The sequence below is a fragment of the Adiantum capillus-veneris genome, chromosome 29 (genome assembly GCF_014529385.1).
Source record: "Adiantum capillus-veneris isolate H3 chromosome 29, ASM1452938v2, whole genome shotgun sequence".
In the NCBI taxonomy this organism is placed as follows: domain Eukaryota; kingdom Viridiplantae; phylum Streptophyta; class Polypodiopsida; order Polypodiales; family Pteridaceae; genus Adiantum; species Adiantum capillus-veneris.
This window is the reverse complement of record NC_140959.1, coordinates 114472956-114493858: the sequence shown is the minus strand read 5'-3', so window position 1 is coordinate 114493858 and position 20903 is coordinate 114472956. Positions and strand designations below refer to the sequence as shown.

Here is a 20903-nt window from a genome sequence, read left to right as displayed (position 1 = left end):
TGCTTCTCCCTTGCAAAAAAGAAGACTCTTGCTGAAGTCTAGACCGTTCTCTTTGATTGGCGGACAACTCTACAAATCTGGGCCAGATGGTGTGCTGCGCAGGTGTGTCTCCCCTCATGAAGTAGACCACATTCTGGAGGATACACACAGTGGTCCTACAGGTGGCCACTACCCTGGTCACATCACGGCGCAAAAAATCTTACAGACAGGCTTATGGTGGCCCTATATATTTTGAGATTCTATTGCTCATGTCAAGATGTGTGATGTCTGCCAGCGATGTGCGCCGAAGCCTACCAAGCAATAAAATCGCCCTCTGCAGGTATCTATGGCGTGGTTGCTCTTTGAGAGATGGGGCTTGGACTTTGTTGGTCCAGTTACTCCATCTGCTCAACCAGGCAATCGTAAGTATCTCTTGGTAGCAACAGATTATGCAACAAAATGGGCCGAAGTGGTGGCTACCATCGACTGTACAGCCGCCACTGTCGCAAAATTTTTGTATGAAAATATTTTTTGCAGGTTTGGATGTCCTCTGGAAGTCACCAGTGATCGAGGTAGTCATTTTGTCAACGACTTGATCTCCACTCTCCTCACGAATTACAAGATTTTTCATCGCAAATCTTGCTCTTACTATCCTCGAGCAAATGGGCAGGCTGAAAGCACTAACAAAGTGCTAATCACGCTTCTCAAAAAAGCTTGTCATGTGCATCCAACATCTTGGGCTCAGGCTATCCTCGGCACAGTTTGGGCTTATCGCACCTCCTTCAAGGCAACCACTAACTACACCCCATTCCAGTTAGCTTTTGGCTTAGAAGCAATTGCACCATATGAGTTCAACTCAGGTTCAGCAAGAGTGGGAAGTGTTCGTGTCACAGCTGGGATTACTTTAGCAAACTTCTCTTGTCTCTCAATGTTAGAAGAAAGCAGGAGGTTAGCTTCACATGCTCTCCAAGCCGAGCAGATTCGTCGCAAAGCGTGGCATGATCGCCATCTCCGAAGGACGAAAATAACGCAAGGCTCCCTGGTGCTACTCTATCAAGCTAAGTATCTAAAGAAAGCCAAGAAGCTGGTTCCAGCCTGGCAAGGGCCATTCAGGGTACATGAAATTTTGCCACAAGGAGCAGTCCAGTTAGTAACTTTGAACGGTGTTCCGTTGTCTTTGGTAAATGGCTCCAGAATCAAGTGCTATTACTCCTCTGAGTAAACGGTCTACAACTAAGAAACTATTCCGCCATCTGTAGGTTCTATATCCCATCTCTCACCTCCCCACTATCTTTCCACCAGAATGGGTGTTCTGCTACTGTCTCAGTTTCTGCTATGTCTGTAGAAGTTTCCGCATTTTCCTCCTAAGGTATCTTTTCTCCACTAAGTCTTGGTAATTGCGTATTGTATTGAACTTCTTCAGTCCAAACACTCCTTCTCGAATTGTTTCTATCCTCAGTGTTATTTGCCGTTAAGTATTAAGGTCTTTCCAGTTAAGCTTATAGTCGGGAGTCTCCAAGGGTCGTGGCTCTGTTCAGTTGGAACAAGTGGACTCTGCTCAGATGGCGATTGAGAAAGTGAACGATATGTAATCAGGGACTGGATGAGGCTAAGCATTCACTAATGTCTATGTGAAGAAAATGGTAGAGTTTATGTCAGATAAGACTGTAGGACCGTCTTTGAAACCTTTGGTCCCATTAGCAGTAAAGTTCTTATTCTAGCTCCAGGAATGGGCCATTAGAGCTTCTTTACTTTTGTGCTCCAAAACTGGCTACGAGTAAGAGTAAAAATTGCTTGGGCGAGCCTTAATCCCTAATCGCCTTCTTTTCTCTAAGCTTCAATACCAACATATTAAATTATCCCACTCTGCAAGCATCAGCTTCTCTTCCTTCTTTTCTTCTTTTCCCGTGTATCTGCCCATTGCGTTCTTCTCTTCCCGGTGTAGCTGCAAACTCGTCAGATTCCATACCTCCCACTACTCTTGCCCCTACCCCCTACCCACCCCCTCGCCCCTACCCTCGACCTTCTCCCTCGCCCCTATCCTCTACTCACCCCATCGCCCCTACCCTATCCTCTACCCACCCCCTCGCCCCTACCCTCTACCCCTACGCTCTACCCACCCCCTCGCCCCTACCCTACCACCCCCTTCGGCCCTACCCTCTACCCTCGCCCTCGCCCCTACCCTCTACCCAGCCCCTCGCCCATACTCTCTCCCTCGCCCCTACCCTCTACCCACCCCCTCGCCCCTACTCTCTCACCACTCGCCTTACCCTACCCACCCCCTCGCCCATACTCACCCCTCGCCCCTACCCTCTACCCACCCCCTCGCCCTACTTTCTCTCTCTCTCTCTCTCTCTCTCTCTCTCTCTCTCTCTCTCTCTCTCTCTCTCTCTCTCTCTCTCGCCCCCTACCCTCTCCCATACTCACCCCCTCGCCCCTACCCTCTACCCGCCCCCTCGCCCTACTCTCTCCCTCGCCCCCTACCCTCTCTCTACCTGCCCTACCCTCTCTGCCCTTCGCACCTATCCATCAGAAATCTCCAAAACGCACCTACTAGAAATCTCAACAATGCTCCCTACCAAAAATCTACCAGAAATCTCCAAAACGCGTCTATAGAATCTTCTACTCTTCATGTGTCGAGATCTCGTACTTGAACATTCTACCAACTGCACTCACTATGGCAGGAGGTAGCAAGAAACAGACAGCAGAAGGTGGTAGCAGCGAAAAATAATTATTGCGAAAGAAGAAAGCTGTGGCTGTAGAATCAGAGGAATCAGAGAGTGAGGAGATGTCAGCAAGCAGTAGACACGGCTTGGATGACATAACTTCCAGCGACCCCAGTGATGAAAGCTACAAAGCAGACTCGCCCTCTGAGTCTAAGCACACTCCGAGTCAGATGCTTCGAGTGATCAAGAGGACCATACAAGAACAACTCAAAAGAAAGGGAAACAACCAATCATGAGTCATATAATCAAGAGGCCCGCAACATCCAAAAATCGCACCGCGTTCTCTTTGGATTTTTATTTACAACAGCCTCGACCATCTCTGAGCAAGGTATTTTCCAATGCTCAGCTGCACACTCTGGTGATGCCAATCTACCTAACACTGTTCCTGTGGAGATGATACATCAAATGTTAAAGGATTTTCCCAAAGTAAGGGGCCACAAGTTGACAGCTGAGAGGCTTGGCCATGCCATGGGAATGACTAGCTTTCCATCTGTGAAGCCGGCTACACGCACTTTTTCTAAGCTGTCCAAGGATGCCACAATTCAAGCATGTCAAGAACTGCTCAGCTCGGATCACCCAAACTATGAAAGGAACAAACGGATTCTGGCAATCTTCAGGTATTACTTTCTCGCTAGAGAAGCCAAAGAAGATAAAGAAAAAAATGATCTTCCCACTATCTTCTCCCACTGCGACGGCCTCTACTGTTTAATCCACACCATACCGTGTGGATTCCACCAGATTCTCTTTACCTCATTGCAGTCTACGGCCAGAAGATTCGGGCCCAAGTGCAATCTGTGCAGTTAAGCTTCAAATGTTTTGCAGCACCTCTTTTGGCATGGGTCATAAATATTGAAGATCCACAGGAACCCTCGAAAGGGAAAAGAAAATCTGTAAGCATTCAGGCTGACCCTACAGTTACCAAGAGAAAGAAGATAAAGGCAAAAGTGGCGAAGGATACAGTGCAGTCTTTACTCTCCTTGCTAGTTTCAGAGAGCGAGTAGACTAGGGTGACGCGTCTTCCTAGTCACACTCCATCTACTTCTACCCCTAGTTCTACTGTGCCAGCAGCACCAGCACCAGTCTCTACTTCCGCCCCTCCTCAGAGCAGGGTGGCCGCTGCGACCTTACAGGATCCTCTCCCTTCTTCTCCCATCTTCACTCATACTCCAGTCAACATATCTCACTCTCCATCTACAATAACCATCTCAGAGGTACCTACCACACCAGTTGTACCACCTCCTAGCTCGCCGGCTGTGCCACTTACACGTCCTCCAACATCCCATGCATCTGAGGGATCTTCAGGGATGCTCGACTCTACTTCTCTATTTCAGCTTTCTGAGAAGTTACTTCAGGACTCACGGGATGCTATTGGCACCATAGAACTAGGTACAGAGCAGCTAGCTGCCACGCACCAGCGTCACTCCGCCACATATTCAGCTATGGAAGGATCTCCGAGAGTCGCCGAGAGTGCCATCGCAGATAGAGATGCTACGATTTTCGCACTACAACAAGCATTGAAGATTAAGTCAAAGATTATTGACGACCTAAGAGCACAACTATCAGGATTTCAAGAGACGCTTTTGTATGGTAATAGGTCCACACAGGTTCCTGTGGGATACAGATGGACTGGGCCAGGGACAGAGGTCTAGACTCAGGTACAGACTCCTGCAGGGTATGGATATGCAGGAGCAGCAGGTCTCACTCAGCAGTTCTTGGGATCGTACACACAGCCAGGGACACAGGTCCAGACACCTGCAGGGTATGTAGGAGCATAGCAGGTCCCTCTCAGCAATTCTTGGGATCGTATACGCAGCCCCCAGTCCAGTACTATACTTCATTGGGGCCTCAAGGTCAGATACCACAGAGCGTTCCTTGCTGTGACGGTGCTGCTGGTGCACACCGCCATGGTTGTGTCACTAGGCGTCCGGAGTACACTTCAGGGTAGGTGCTTCCATCCGTTGTGGAGCAGGTGGCTTCTCCAACCACAGGGAGCCAGTTTGTTCAAAACATAGTCCAACAACCGCAACGTTACACGATCGATTTGATGACTCCCCCGGACGTCGAGACTTCCGGTGCGGCAGTGGCGACGACACTTTCTCTTGGATGACAGGACCGCACTACTTGCTACTCCTTTCATTGTACATATGGTTACTTTTTGCAGTTTTTCAGGGTTTGGTTCACCGAGACGGTGACCAGTCTTGTGGCGGGCAACCTGTAGAGCAGGGCTATAGTGTCACTTCACAGGACAGACAGACAACTGGACAGTTAGTTACAGTTGGTCTGGTTCACACTGGACGGACCCTTTGGGCTGGGGAGTGACACGTGGCAAGGTACCGACGGTGGTCTAGTGGACATCGTGGCCAGGTTAGCTGACTGGATATTTATGAGCCGTTGGTGGCTCTTTATGGTTGTACATATGAGTAGTCGTTTTGGGCCAGTTGCATTATCTTGTACGTAGTCGTCTAGAGTGAGTTGATTCACAGAGCACATCTTCACCATCCCGGTACATCTGAGCCTCGACGCCCCCATTGTACCTGTGAGTCTTGGGCTGGAGCAGAGTGTGCTGCCATGCCAGAGTCTGTATCAGTCTTTGAGATAGTCGAGTCATATGTTCTGGTCTGCTGTTGTGTCTTTGTGAGCTCTGTTGATGTCTATTGTTTCCTTTCTGTTCATGTTGTTTGAGTGAGATTGTCACGCACATTGCACTGAGGACCACCCATTGTAGAGAGCACGACACATTATCCGCGCTACAAGTTCACTGCTGGTAATTTTTAGAATGGTTGCCTTGCCAATTCTTGGTTTGGATGTACTGTTTATATATATGCAAAATATTTGCATGTGCAACCATTCTAGGTTGCTTCGGCTACTAAATGAAAACGATGCTTTGGCTTGGCTGTCTAGCTCACATAGCCCAAAGGATAGAGGACCCTATCAAAAAAGAAGCAATGACATACCAAAACTCTTAGTTTTTAGCCGACATCCAACGGTTCTTTGAAGGGGGAAAGCTTCAAAGCGAACTGACCTTTATGAAAATGTGCAAAAAAAGGAAATGAAAATGAAAAAAAAATAATGGTAAGGGTCCAATACATTAAAAACATACTCCACAATTGTTATGTCATATCCCAAGGTAAATAATCAAAACTTGTCATATATCATTCTTAATTTGGATTTAGAATCCTATCCAAGCATGTATTTTGATTTTGACCAACAACAATTTCACAAATTTCAAAGCGAGCATGTTTCATTCTCGGTTTTAATGAATCAATCCCAAAGTATATATGGTTTTTGCCAATCATGCATTCCTACTTACAATTGTTCTCATATCATTGAAAGATGGTCAATTTCCTCCTCATATGAAACTTATGATGTTACTCGTTATTTGTTTTAAAGGTTTCTTTGAAGATTGTTGTGCCATAAATTGTGTATAAGGATACAATGTGCTCCACTACATGTAAACCAAGTCCTTTTTATAAAATAAAACCATGCCCATCACAAGTTTAGGATTCTAAGGAGTAATTCAACTTTAAATCATTTACGTGAAAGTAGGAAATAGCTACCCTAATATTGAACATTCTTGGCCATAATCCTAAGGATGCCAATTCTATAGAGCAAGCATTCGTCCCTTCATTGGCTCACACCTATATTTTCTTGGTAAGCCTATGCTAATGGCAAATTGTGCAACATATCTCTATGCTCAATTATATGACCATGATGTATTAGCATGATGCCTCACGATGTGTTTTCATGTCTACCATGTCCATGACGCATTGCATGATGCAACCCATGACGCATTGCATGATGCAACCCATGACTATGTTAGCCATGATGTACTCAAATTCCAATGCTTATAAAAGTGGCAACCTTGTATTCATTGTATGCAAGTGATATAAATAATTTTAAACTTTCCTAGCATTATTTGTGTTATTGAATTTTCACACACTAGTACCATGAATGCCACCCTTGTACGACCACTCTATCTCCAACCAACTCCTAATGGGCAGCCCCTTTACACACCATGCATAACACGAAATGATAAGAAACAACAGAATTGGCAACACCTAATGTGTCGAATGGTAGCGATTAGTTGATGAAGTGAGCACCCAACCTTGGGTAGCCAAAGCTTGGTTTTCCATAAAAATCTCCTCAGGATGGGCATGCATTTGACATCCAATTAGCACACAATGATTTTGGGCATATTCGCTTGTGTCAAGGGTGAAGGTAGGGCGTGCATTTTTATTGGTTGTAGCACAAGCTCTAGACTTGACTTAGGATAGGCTCCCTCTTTTGGCTTGCCAGTGGCAAAGGTCTTAATGTTTGGTTGGTTTTGTTCAGATTTGGAGATAAATCCTACCTTCAAGTCATTGTTTGTTCTTTAATGCTAAATCTCGTGATTGAAAAAACCAAGAAACTTTTCTTTTCTTTTGAACTCTCCAAGCTTCCAATTTGAAGGTAAGATCTAGAGGCCTTCATCTCTAGGCCTAATCATGGGGATTTAGCTCTACCCATTTGAAATTTTCCTCGATTCCCTCGTTGAGACTAGCGAGCTGCGCCCCTCTTGGTCATCCCTCCTCCACCCTCTTATGTTTTGGTTGGTGACTTTTTTGAGAATATATTATCTCATGTTTTCCACTTGCCAACCCCTTCCGCTCACATTGCAGTCCGATCATGGCCACTAAAGGCAATAACCAGTTTGAGTTGCTTCGTTAAAATCCTTTCTCTAGGCCTAATCATGGGGATTTAGCTCTACCCATTTGAAATTTTCCTCGATTTCCCTCGTTGAGACTAGCGAGCTGCGCCCCTCTTGGTCATCCCTCCTCCACCCTCTTATGTTTTGGTTGGTGACTTTTTTGAGAATATATTATCTCATGTTTTCCACTTGCAAACCCCTTCCGCTCACATTGCATACACTTGGTAGTCCGATCATGGCCACTAAAGGCATTAACCAATTTGAGTTGCTTCATTAAAATCCTTTCTCCTCTCTCCCAGTCCCTCTACCCAAATCAAGAGTACCTCAAGCCTTTGCCCCTCATAAGAAAGCTCATTGAACAAGCTACACCCAACGCTCAAGCATATCCTTCATACACACTTGTTCCTCTTGAAAAAAGTAGTTGATGGCTTCTTGCATGAAGAACTCTGATAGTTTCTGATCTTGATAGCTATCAACCCCCTCCTAGTCAAACATATAAGAAGCTTCAAAGAACTTTCAAGCACAAAGTGTTTGAAGCCTTGTTGTGGGAGCGAATCACACTACCCATAAAGTGCATGTAACACAACCTAGATCAACATAATGTCAATCAAGGACACATATGACATGATAGGCACACGTAGGAAATCTCTTTAGCTTGTCAGGCTAAGACCATCCTACACATACAACACTCTAGAAGGCCAACTAAACCATAATATAGAGTCTCACTACTCTCAACTACACCACCTACCCACATACACACAAGCGGAAGGAAACTAACTAAATCATGCCAGAATCACACGAAACTTAAGGAACACCATCCTTACTACTCTCAACTAGACCACCTACCCACATACACACAAGCGGAAGGAAACTAACTAAATCATGCCAGAATCGCACGAAACCTAAGGAACACAATCCTCTCCCTAGGATACACATGTCCCTAAGCCTCTACACCCAAAACCCTAGCTCTAAACCCATCTGCGAAAAACACATACAAAGACAGCCGGATTCTGAAAGTGCCCGAAACTGAAATATATGAGTAGCTATGCGTAGCTTATGTTGCTACGATTCTAATGACTACTTGCACACAGAAAATAAACATCGTTTGATATACACTTACGGACACAAATAGCTCGTAGATGCGCGAGCGTGTTCAATCCGTTCTGCGAGGAATGCTTGGCATTGTCGCATAGCTCTTGCCGAGGCTAGCATGATGGTGCAGTCGGATCTACAATGTGATGAGCAAGCGGGGAGTAGCTCCAGGATGAAGCTCACACTCTCTCTCTTGCTCTCTCACACATAGTCGAGGACAGGTCAAAACTTATGATTATGATAAAAAGTTCTTTACAAAAGTGACATAGGTACCTTATATACTAAGGCTACCTTAGGTTAACCAAAAATAGAGTTTTGAGGGGTCAAATGGCTTGGTATTTACAATCTAGAAGTGCCATTGTACCTTGGCTTCTACAACTAGACTACCTACTTATTACAATTCATGTTTCTAACCATAATCCGTAGCATTTCATGACTCTCAACGAATAAGGCTTTGGTATGGAAATTGAGTTATGGCGTGTTGTTGACCTAGCCGTCAACACTCCCCTCTCTGTGTTCATGTCGTCCCTGGCATGACCTGGTTGTTGATGTCGATGTGGTCTTTGTTGGCGTTTTGCTGTCGTGAAGAAAGTAGAGGCTCTAGCCTTTGCCCGAGCTTGTCCTGTTCGTGCAATCCAATGTACATAGTCTTCACATGATTCAAGAAAATTATAATTGATGACGAACATTTGCCAATTTTGTGTCTCTCATTTTCATTTCTACAATCTGTAGAATTGAGTGATTGGCTTTTAGATCTTGTGAACCAATGATAGCTTTGCAAGGATTCTACATAAATTTGATGGCTAAACCTTCAACTTCTTTAGGCCAAGTTACACTCCAGTGCAAAGTCTTGTTGTCAGGAGGCCAAATCTGGGAGATGATTTTTGATTAGAGGATAAAACCCATGTCGAGTAATTGAACCGCCTCATCAAGGACAAGATATGTAACCCTGCAAAGGTTGGTGTGTCTACCACTTGTGTTTGCTCTTCTTTGTTGGTGACTCCCGTGTTCCTGCATCAAGGTGATCCAAGTCGCATTTTACACTGTTAGCTTTTGTGTGCTTTGTAAATCATTATTCTGCTTCTACTTGATACATGACTTAATTATAGCCCGACAAACCCCAGTTAATTTCCCAAGTTAGTAACTTGCTTCAAAAGGGCTTTATCCGACATCATTCGTGATAGATGATCGACATCTATGAGATATCATTGTCCATTTGTCTTCAAAACTCATATATGTGATGTACAAGGTATGTAGATGGCTTTCATGGCTTCATATTTGAAAAAATTGCATCTTTGGCTAGAGGCTAGATCCTTTTTTTTTGAAACCCTTAGTTTGTACTCTCTATGCACTGCCTTCTGACAAAAGTTGAGCTTGATTTGGACTTACATTTGGCTTTCGAAGCTTAGCTTATCGGATTTTAGTCTGGAAAATGATTGATGTCTATGATACCTTTTGTCAGCCATTCAGATGTAGAACCAATGATGATGACCAGAATTTGGCTTGATCCCTGGTTGCTCCTGCAGACATCGATCACAATAGATGAGTGAACCGTCATCTCTGCCCCTTTTATTCTTGTCAGTATTGTTGGTCCCTTTTGTTTGTTAGGCTTTATTAAGTCACATACAAGATAGAAGATTTACAGTATAAAGATCTACTCCCTGTATATGCCCTTGTAGTTGCATGAAGTGGCTGATAGGCAACTTTACACTTGATGGGTGCTTTCGTTTAGTCGCATCACCAACTCTCTTTTTCCTTGTAGTCCATCCTAGATTTTTATCACCATTCTTAGTCATGTTGTCTCATGTTGTTGTTGAAGACTGATCATCATTCTTTTCTTACCTCTAACATTACCCATTGTGTGTATGACTTTTGAGGCATACCTCATGAAGTTTCGTCATTTTTTTGTACCTGATTCTCTTTGTACTACTTGACATCTCTTCAATCTTTTCTTCATCTGCATTATGGTTGTTTCTTATGGTTTTCTCAAGAAAATCTCAAAAAAAACTAAATAAAACCATAATTCAACTCAGCTCAAAAAGCAAAGTCAAGTTGATAGAAATCTAAACGCTAGGTACAATGTACAATGTCCCTAGGGTCTCATATATGGCTTTTGTCCCCATATTCCTCTTGTAACTCTACTATGAGGGCATATACTCTGAATTTTGTCACAAAATGTCACAATCAAACGCAAAAATTCAATAAAACTCACAAAACATTGCCCTCTAATATTCATAATATTAGGTCCGCATTTAGAATGCCTCCCCCCCTCCTATTTGGAGTCCTCCTTGACGACAGGGTATTGCCAAGGGTATGTGTTGTGCTTGGGCAATCAAAATTTGTGTCTATGTAGGCCTTGTAATGTAGCCCTATTATGCATACATAGTCAATGCATTAAAAAGGTTTATGCTATGCAAGATGTGGGTATAAGCAATTTGCTTATTGGCATTTGTTGGCGAAGCTTCCAATTCTAAGCAATGTGATGTTCTTTGAAGCTCCTATGTTGTTTGTTTGATTGAAGGTTGTAGAGCTTTTTTCAAAGGCTTACTTATCTATTTGATGCTTTTGAAAGTATTTTAGCCTTGTGGTTGGTTGTCATATTTGGCATTGTTTGTCAGAGTGGGTTCTTTGCTAACTATACTGTAATCGTAGGAGGAATTGGAAGAATTCAAGCGGCGGTGCAGTAACAGCAGTGTTATTGGTTTCCTTTGGGACCCACCTCTTTGTGAATACTGGCTACTTCGTTGATGCTGCTCGTTTGGAAATCCATACTTGTCCCTGCTTTATTTGTGTTTGAAGAGAATTTTTTGGGATCCACCTTGTCTTTGTGTGAGACTTCATCGGTCTTTGCTTCAGCTCTTGTACACTTGGTTAAGGATGAGATCCAAAATTTGAGAGTTGATACTTTAACTGTTTTGGGAATCCATATGAACTCTTGACCTCTTTGTGCTTGAGTCAACTTCTTTGAAACCCAAATCTGAGTTACAAAAGCTTGCGCCTTTGTGTTTTTGTTAACTAAGTCAACGTCAGCTAACAGAAGCTGCTAAAGACCAAAGACGTACGGATACACATCGAGGATGAATACGAAGAAACAATAAAGATTGAAGTTATACATTTTTCACGTTTTCCCAAACTGGTCACGTATTGTAAATTCTCGATTTATTTCAAGCTATTGTAATATTTTTAATGTGTTACGGGCTCAATGGGAGTTCCAAGATGTAAAGAATAGGTCAGTTACTGTGACTAAGTTGCATATACAATAAGTGGTGGAGCCCTAAAGGCCTTGGATGCCCGGACATTGCATATTTTTACCCTAGGTATATAAGGTAGTGTGTAGAAGAAATTAGGGTTCTCAAGCTCATTGGTTGAGAGCACTCTTTGGTGAGAGCTCTTAAGGTGTGTGGCTATGGAGTTTTTGAGCTTCTCCTTGCTCCTGAGACTTGATTAACACTAATCAATGATTCATTCTCTTTTACTATGCCTCTCTCATGCTTCTTATGATTGCCTATAATGCTTAGATTAACTAGATCTTAACTAATTAGTGGTTAATCCCTCTTTAATTTTGTGTGATTTCCCTCTTTTACTTGTGTATGCATGTAGGTTTGATTGGAGTGTGGTGCTCGATAGATCTGTGTATGTGTGCTTGCGATTAGTGTGTTGCATGATGGATTAGTGTTGTGTGCGTTTTGCAATCGTAGTGTATGTGATTGGGTTGATTAGAGGTGAAGAGAATTGGATATGGAGATTACCTTTCATTGTGGCTTAGCTCCTCCATAGGCCGAGAAGCTCACCTCATAGAGTTAACCATTTGTGTTGCCACGATTATCTCACTAAGCGTGTGAGTGTTTCCATGCCCTAGCAAGGTAGCTCATTCCTCCGGATTGATAATTTTGTTGGTCATTGGAGCTATTGCAACAATGGGACCCCCAACATTTGGCGTTGTTGCCGAGAACGATGGCCTACGCTAGTGTAATTGTGGCATAATCGAATGTGTTCCCTCACTAATTTCACTTATGTGTTTATGTTTTTGTGGATTTCGAATGTGTGTGCATGAAGCATTGTGTTCATAATTACCTAATGTGTAATCGTATCTTATCAATTGTGTGTTTACACACTCTAATTTCACACTAACCCCTTACTAATTTGACTAATTTTTGTTAATTTACTAATTTGCTATGAAGAATTGGAGCATTCGACCATTCAATTGATCTTCAATGGAATAGTAATTAAGGTGGTATTTTCAACCTCCTTAGAATCTAACGATGTGTAGAATTGTGTAGAAATCCAACCATGATACAATGTACTGTGATGTAATGCAATGCTATGCTATGTGGATGCAATGCAATGTTGATGTTATGGATTGAAAATTTTGCGATTATTCATTTTCACGTCGTCGTAATGTCAAAATTTTTAAGAATTGGTGGCACATGAATTTGACGAGTTTCAATTGCTAATTGATGATTGTGGATTGCTAATTTGGTGCCTAATTGAGTTAATTGCATGTTTGGATGATCAATTTCAAGTGTGTGTGCACTAAAATCAAGTGTGCATTCTAATTGAGTGTGTATGCCTAATTTTAGGTGTGCGTGTACTATTTTGCCCATGTTTGTGCACCTAAAAATCAATGTGTGCGTTATGATTTTCCAATTGTGATGATTGATGTGTGTTGTGCTCATGCCCAACTAATGATTTGTAAAGTCACATTGCAAATCCGACAAGTTTAACTCTTTTGTGTGTGCACCTAAAGATTGGTAAAAACTGTCAATTTTTTAGTGTGTGTGCGCCTAAAAAGTGTTTAATTTGAATGATTGATTCATATTTTGATTGCATAATTGATGTGTGTAATGATTAATTTCTGCATTTTTGTGCTCAAAACAGGGATTTACACATTTCAATTGCGTCAAATTTTGACCTATTTTTGTCGGTTTAATTGCCTAGTTTTGATTTTATTGATGAAATAGTTTGGCAATTGAATTGATGTGATTCTAGCAATTTTATTTGTCTGCACTATTTTCCAATGTGTGGAGAATTTTTTGAAAAATTTTGGGTATTTTTCGGATAATGTTTTACAAATTTTTCATTAATTTTTGGATAATTCCATAAAATTTTTGATTTTGCCATCTTTGCGAGCTATTTTGTGTGTGTGTGTGTGTATTTACGACATCATTTTGTTCGCATTTGTGCCCTCCGTGGTCGAGTTTTGAGCATTTTACTATTTTCGAGGATCGGGTGGACAATTTTATTGAAATTGGCGTTTTTGGAAAAAATTGCTATTTTGGGTGTGCATTTGCGTGTCGGAAAATGCTCAGTTGTGAATGTCGGTGAGTTTCTAAGATTCCTAGAAATTTTTGAGAATTTTTGGACTTTTTTGGCAAATTTTGAAATTTTTTGGCGATTTTTGGGAATTTCGGGTGAATCTTAGCGTTTTCGGTTAATTTTCGGCTTAAGTTTTGGATTTTTGAACGATTGGAAACTAAAAAATAAAAATTTAATAAAAAACCGGGTTCGAGTTTGATTCCGTGCCCGGCACATAACTTCCGGCGGATAGATCTTAACGGCCTGCATGGATAATTTTTGCCGACTGTAAATTTCTCTTCTTCTTCGTCTCGTTCCGCGGGAACATACCCCACACCCCCTCACTCTCTCTCTTCCTGTCACACTCCCTCATTTTCTCTCTGTCTTTGCTAGCGTGCAATGTTAGAAAAAAACCGGGTTCAATCTATTTTAACCGGCTGAAATCCTAAAAATTCCGGTTAGATTTGAGCTTGCCTTGAAGAAAATCGGCAAATTTACGCAAGTTTTTGTGTAAATATCGGCAAAAGCTTCAAATTTTGACCTAAAAACGGGTAGAATTTCAAGTTTGTCCTTATTTTCTTCAGTAAGAAAAAAATGTATTTTTCTAGCTCTGCGGGCCTCTCTCACTCTCTCTCCTCTCTAAACCCTCTCTCTATTCTCTCTCTCTCTCTCTCTCTCTCTCTCTCTCACCTTGCCCCCGTGCGTGAACCCCTCTCTCTCGTATTTTTGTTTTTTTTCCTACACACACACACACACACACACACACACACACACACACACACACACACACACAAGGTGACAAGCGTTTTCGCCCTTTTTGTCTCTCTCTCCCACGAGCTCTGTCGACTGTCCAGCCCTGCTACACGCCAAGCAACGAGGCTCCGCCAGTTGCTACGCGTGCTGCCTCGAAATTGTTGCCATCAGCGTTGGAATCCGCAGGCCAATAAACAACGCGCTCACACTGTCACACACACGCGTGCGCTCAATCGCGCCATCCTCCGGAGTCAATGCCTTTGCCATCATCGCTGCCAGGTAAGTGCAAGGTGAGGTTTAGATAGGTTAATTGGTTAAATTTGGTTAAGTTTTTTTTTATAAAAAAAAACAAAACAGAAAGAACAAACATTAAAAAACAAAATCCAATTGAAGAATTTAAAAAAAGGGGATTTAAAAAATAACAAAAACTCATCAAAAAGTTCAATAATAAATAATTAAATAAATAAAAAATAGAAAAGCACAAAAGAATCCATAAAAAAGAGAAAAACATTAAAAAATCCAAAAAAAATTAAAATAACTCATAAAAAAAGTAAAAATTTCTTAGAAAATTCTAGGAAAAAAATTTCGATAGAAAAAATCACAAAATTAATAAGAAGCTCAAAAAATTTCTAAAAATTCAGAAATGTATCATAAAAAATCCCAATATTTCAAGAAAATCTTTAAAAATTCAAAAACTCCACAGATACTTCTAAGACTAACTGGGAAAATCCCAAACAACTTAAAATTATAAAATACTTAAAAAATCATAGTGACATTACAAAATTAGGAGAAAACTTATAAAAAATTAAAACTTTTCCAAAAAAATTATTAAAAAATCATAAAATTACCAAAAAATAGAAAATTTAAAATTTCACAAATAGTTAGAAAAAGAACAAAGAAAGTCGCAAAAAGTGCCAAAAAAGACAGAAAGTGCAAGAAAAAGACAAAAAAGCCGGAATAAGCTCGAAAAAAGTCGAAAATAGCAAAAGCAAAGCCGGAAAGAGTACTGCACACCGGGCAAACTCCGCAAATTACGAAAACTGTGCCGAAGCGAGTCCAACTAGCCGAAAAAAGCTGAAAACGATCAACTCGAAGCTGTGAGGGACAGACAAATTTCTAAATTTGTCAAAATTAAGCTGAAAATCGACAAATCACGGTGGATTGCAGATTAATCTATTCAAGGCTTAATTTTTCATCGTTTCAAAAGGTTGGAATTAATTTTGAAACTGTCGATCTAGAGTTAATCAACTCTTGTGAGATTAAAGAGCAGTCAACTGCAAAAGTGCTTTGACACAAGCAATTTTATCAAGCCGGACATGAGAAATATTGATAAGCAACGTTAAATTTTGCCAATTGACAGTTTTTGTAGATTGAGCCAACATGGAACACCAGGGTGGTGTACAACACCCTCATGGCTTCGCTGGATTGGTTCTAGCCCTTGAACAAACAATGGTGCAAGAAATGGCCAGAGGCAAGGTGGGTGTTAATAGTTGAGAACATCTGATGCCCAAGATAGCTGCTTAGGATGAAGGTCAAATCGAATCGAGAATTCAAGTACAACAGAGCAAACTAGTAGCAGTGACAACACATGCACAACTATAAAAGAGCAAGTTTTGCAGCTATATGGCTACAATGGAGATAAAGTCTTGTATACAGATTCAAAAGGCCATAGATACTTGGTGAGCAGTAAAAGCAACACATGAGCCAAGATCCTATTGATCATAGTAAAGCCAAACTTAGAGAACTCCCAGATATTCACAGACTTCAGTGGAGCTAGGTATTGCAAGCTCAAAGATGAAGTGCAAATAGAAGTGCAAAAAATCAACCCAAGTGGTTATCCAGAAATCTGCACAAGCCAACAAAACATACAGTTTGTGCATATGCAATCAGGATCATTGCACATGGATTACCGTGGTCAAATCTATAATCGAGAACCAGAATTCCAAAATCCAACAGATCAACCAATTGAAGCCAATCTAATTGGAGAATCGCGAGTCAAAGCCAGTACAAACGTCAAGATGGAGCAGTCTACAGCTTGATGCTCACTGTTCTAAAAGAAGTCACCAACTTGGTCAGCGTAGAAGCAGAAACTTCTCTGCAAGAGCTTGACAGGACAAAACCAAATGACATACCACCAGTCATGGCATATTGCTCAGATTGTGTGGACGAAAAGGTGGACATTTTTCTGAAAATTGTCCAAGAAATCCAGACAACAAGGACACATCAACTGCCTAGCAAGGTACATAGCAAATTGGAAATGCGAATCTTGAGGTAACTGCATTTAACTCATCACTTTTAATGCAATTGGATGATTCTGCATTACGATTAGAAGCACCAGTAAAAACTGTGCAAGTTCAAAATGAGCATAAAGATGCACACGCACCTGAAAAGCTTAAAATTGATTCTTTGAACAACAAATTCTTGCATGAATTTAGTCAAGGTGTCGAGATATCACCGAAGGTTGAAAAGACTGTTAGGTTTGCAAATGATTTTGCATCCAATGCCACAAGTGTGCAATCATTCACGAGTCTAAAAGACACATCAAACAGAATGATGTTAGCTTTATATGGTACACATAATTCATATGTACACTATGTAGACCAAAAAGGAAAACTGTACAAAAAGGATCAACCAGTGTTTGAGCAGCAGGCATACCAGTTCATAGAAGTACGTCCAGTGATAGATCAAAAAGGTGATTCATTTCAGAGGAAAGAATCTATTATAGCCCATCCTCTCTAGAGTTGAAGGATATTACCCGAGTGAACCTAAAAATCTGTTCAGAGCCAAACTCTCCTCCATCAAAAATCAAACTTTGATGTTGTGACCAAACGAGAATATACTTTGACCAAAACAGTCGTAGATATAGACGAGAGTCTAGCATCTATGATGCCTTGGGTCCTGAAACCACAGAAGCTCATATCATAGGAGACCCATGGGATAGACAATATCAGGGCAAAGATAATGCTATTTACAGGTTAACTTGGGGTCATGTTTCAAGGAGATACATAGGAAACTATGTAGAAGGTTTGTCAACAATGCTACCCAAAGTGTACCTTCATAGTCCCAAAAGGTGAAACTAAATCAGAGCCAAATAATTTTGAACTCTTATAATGAAGCAGGCTATAGTGATCACCCTAGAAAGGGGGGAGATGTAAATCCATCAAACTCAGCTTATGTACCATAAAATGCTACACCAGTTAGAAGCCCTAGAGCTTCTAGTCAACAGACCCCTTCAAGATAGAAACCATTGAAAGATCATATGGTTGTTGGAAGTTTCCAATTGACCAAGATCCCCTCAGAATCTGCAGACAAATGCCTATATGAAGATCATCAAGGACAAAAGTTTCAGCTGATCTCCACAAGTCAAAGTCAAAAGCCGACAAATCCCACAGTGTTCAAATAGTTACATGTGACCAAGCTCATATATGCATATCAAGATGCACATGGTAACGAATATCAGCAAGGTCATGACCTTGTACAAATCCCTAAGGATGGTACGACTGAAGTCAAAGACTATCTGAAGATGATGCGAAGCCTCAAGCTACCAAACAAGTGACAAAAAAGTCAAAGTCAATGGGAGCAAAAGTCTAGATAGCTACACAAAGATCACCACCAAAATCTCCTCCAAAGAGACAGATTCTGCCAGAAAGTACAGTGGATTTATTAAGATCAAGAGTTACCCAGATGTAGGAGGACAATGCTCAACAATTGCAAAAAGGTGCAATATCACAATCATACGAGTCAACATCAACGGAAGTAGTTGGTCAAAGCAAAGAAGTTGAAGAAAAAGTTCAATTTGAGGACGCTACACAGCAAAAGCAATCAATTCAGACACGAATCCTGAGACAATCAAGTGCAACATTGTTGGTGAAAACGAAGAAAAACTGTCAAGAGAAGTAAAGCTAGATTTTCAGCTAGACAAGAATCTCATGTCCTTTCGCACTTGGAAAAGATGTGGCCAACCACAGCTAGAATATGCTCCTAAATTTGTGAGCATATCAGGAAACAAACGAGCAGAATGCTGGGGAATCATCTCCACCACCATTGAAGTAAGTTCATAGATCATCATAGCTCAATTCTATGTGATCACAACAAACGATATGCCAGATGACATCATAATGGGAATGCCAATGGCTCAGAAGATGTTAGAGATACAAAATGTAAACATGATGCAGCCTTTAGAGACAACCAAGAATGAAGACCAAGACTGGTCACCTGCAGACGACAGCACAAAGTCCTCAAGCAACACAATTAAAATGGAGACTAATACCAAAGCAAATCTTATTGAAGATGATTCATGTCCATCAATAAAAACTTTAGAAGAGATTCAAGAAAATTAGGCAATAGCCAGTGCAAATCAAACAAAACAAAAAGCAACCATGATAGCTATTGAGCAGAGAATGCCACTTGTTGGAATTAGGATTGAAGAGAAATGCACACAGCTTGGAGAAGACGAAGGAAGCTCAAGGCACACAATAGAGAGTGTGTTACTTAGTGTGCAATGGAAAGATAGATAGCCCTAGAGAGTGGTGGGTGTATATACAATGCTCGAGGGAAAAAACCTCCTAAAGAGGGAAAAAATGCCCCGGCGGTCCTAGTGTGTTCACACACATCACTACCACATGTATATGTTAACAAATCCCCCCTAGAGCGATGCGGTGAACGAGAGATGGCACATGAGTAAAGGAAAGGAAAGTGCCATGCCTTGAGGACATGATCAGTCCACAAAGGGGAGTAAGACCAAAGCTTTGCGGAAAGCTTCAAGCTTCTCACGAGACAATGCCTTTGTGAAAAGATCTACAAGGTTGTCCTGTGTTGGCACATAAACCAAGCTGATCTCTCCTATTGAGCGCCTCTCCGTGACATAGTGGTAATGCACCTCAATGTGCTTTGTGCGAGCATGAAAAACTGGGTTCCTCGCAACTGCCAATGCGCTCTGACTGTCAGTGTAGATAGTGTTGGCAGTGTCCTGTTCAACACCCAAATGAGCCATAAGGCGTCTGAGCCATACACACTCAACCGTAGCTGTGAAGACTACCCTATACTCAGCCTCACAACTCGAAGTGGCCACAATAGGTTGCTTCTTGCTCAACCATGATATAGATGAACTGCCAAGCATGAAACAAAAACCACTTGTGGACACTCGCGTGTCAAAACAACCAGCCCAAGCTGAGTCCGAAAAAGCATGTAAGTCTGGCGGCAATGATCCCTCCTTGGGATAAAACAAGCCAAGATGTAAAGTGCCACTAAGGTAGCAAAAAATCCTCTTGACAGCCTGCCAATGCTTAGACCCTGGGCTATGCATAAATCTGCAGACTTGTGAGACTGCAAATTGAATATCCGGCCTCGTGTTGCATACATAAATGAGGCAGCCAACAACAATTTGATAAAGATTGACATCAGCAGGATCGCCAACATCATGTAGACTCAACTTCAAACCTGTTTTCATGCGAGTGGCAATAGGTTTGCAATCCTCAAGTCCAAACTTACATAGAAATATCTCTATGTAACTTTTCTGACACAAGGCAATACCAGCATCACACTACTTAAACTGTATACCCAAGTAATGATGGAATAGCCCCAAATCTTTCATCTTGAAAGTAACATTCAAATCAGACTTAAATTCAACAATATGTCTCTCATTTGGTCCAATGATCAACAAATCATTGACATAAAGAACCACAATGAGAAGTACATCACCTTCATGCGTTTCATACAATGTTCTTTCTGTTGGACTGTTACGAAAGCCTTGTTTGACCAAATGAATGTCATCTTTCTCATACCAAGCACGAGGAGATTGCTTCAACCCATACAAAGCCTTCTTACATCTGTACACTTTGTTCTCTTGTCCTTTTATGAGAAAACTGCGAGCCTGCGTTACATAAACTTCCTCAAATATATCACCATTCAAGAAAGCAGTAACAATGTCTGATTGATGTACATCCCAACCAAAATGAGCTGCCAATGCACATAGAAAACGCACAGCAGTCATATGACAAGTGGGAGCAAAAGTCTCTTCATAATCTATGCCTTTTTGCTGTGCATAACCCTTTGCAACAAGTTGAGCCTTATGGCTATCGATCTCACCATCCAGCTTGCGTTTCAACTTGTAAACCCACTTCATACCAATGGCCTTTTTGCCAGGAGGCAAATCACATAAACTCCATGTGTCATTTTCTATAAGTGCATCATATTTTGATTGCATGGCAGCCATCCAATTTTCTGAATTCTGCGCTTCATCAAAAGACAGAGGCTCCTCAACATCATGTAAGCTAGACACAACCAAAGCATAACAATCTGATGCATAAGATGCATGGCGAGAGCCTAAACGAGTACGACTAGACAAAGGTGCATCCAATTTACTGTCACGC

General features: G+C 41.5%; 1 protein-coding gene across 2 annotated transcripts in view; it reads left to right on the top strand.

The window, feature by feature from the left end:
• LOC147419794 (uncharacterized) overlaps positions 1 to 11857 on the top strand; it is a 111887-nt gene extending 100030 nt beyond the window's left edge. Inside the window, exon 7 of one of the 2 annotated variants that reach the window (XR_015187156.1) lies at positions 11137 to 11857. The gene's annotated coding sequence lies outside the window, so the exon portion shown is untranslated. The remainder of the gene's footprint in view (positions 1 to 11136) is intronic. The other variant, XM_086506028.1, reaches the window with a different exon arrangement.
• Positions 11858 to 20903: the final 9046 nt, after the last annotated feature.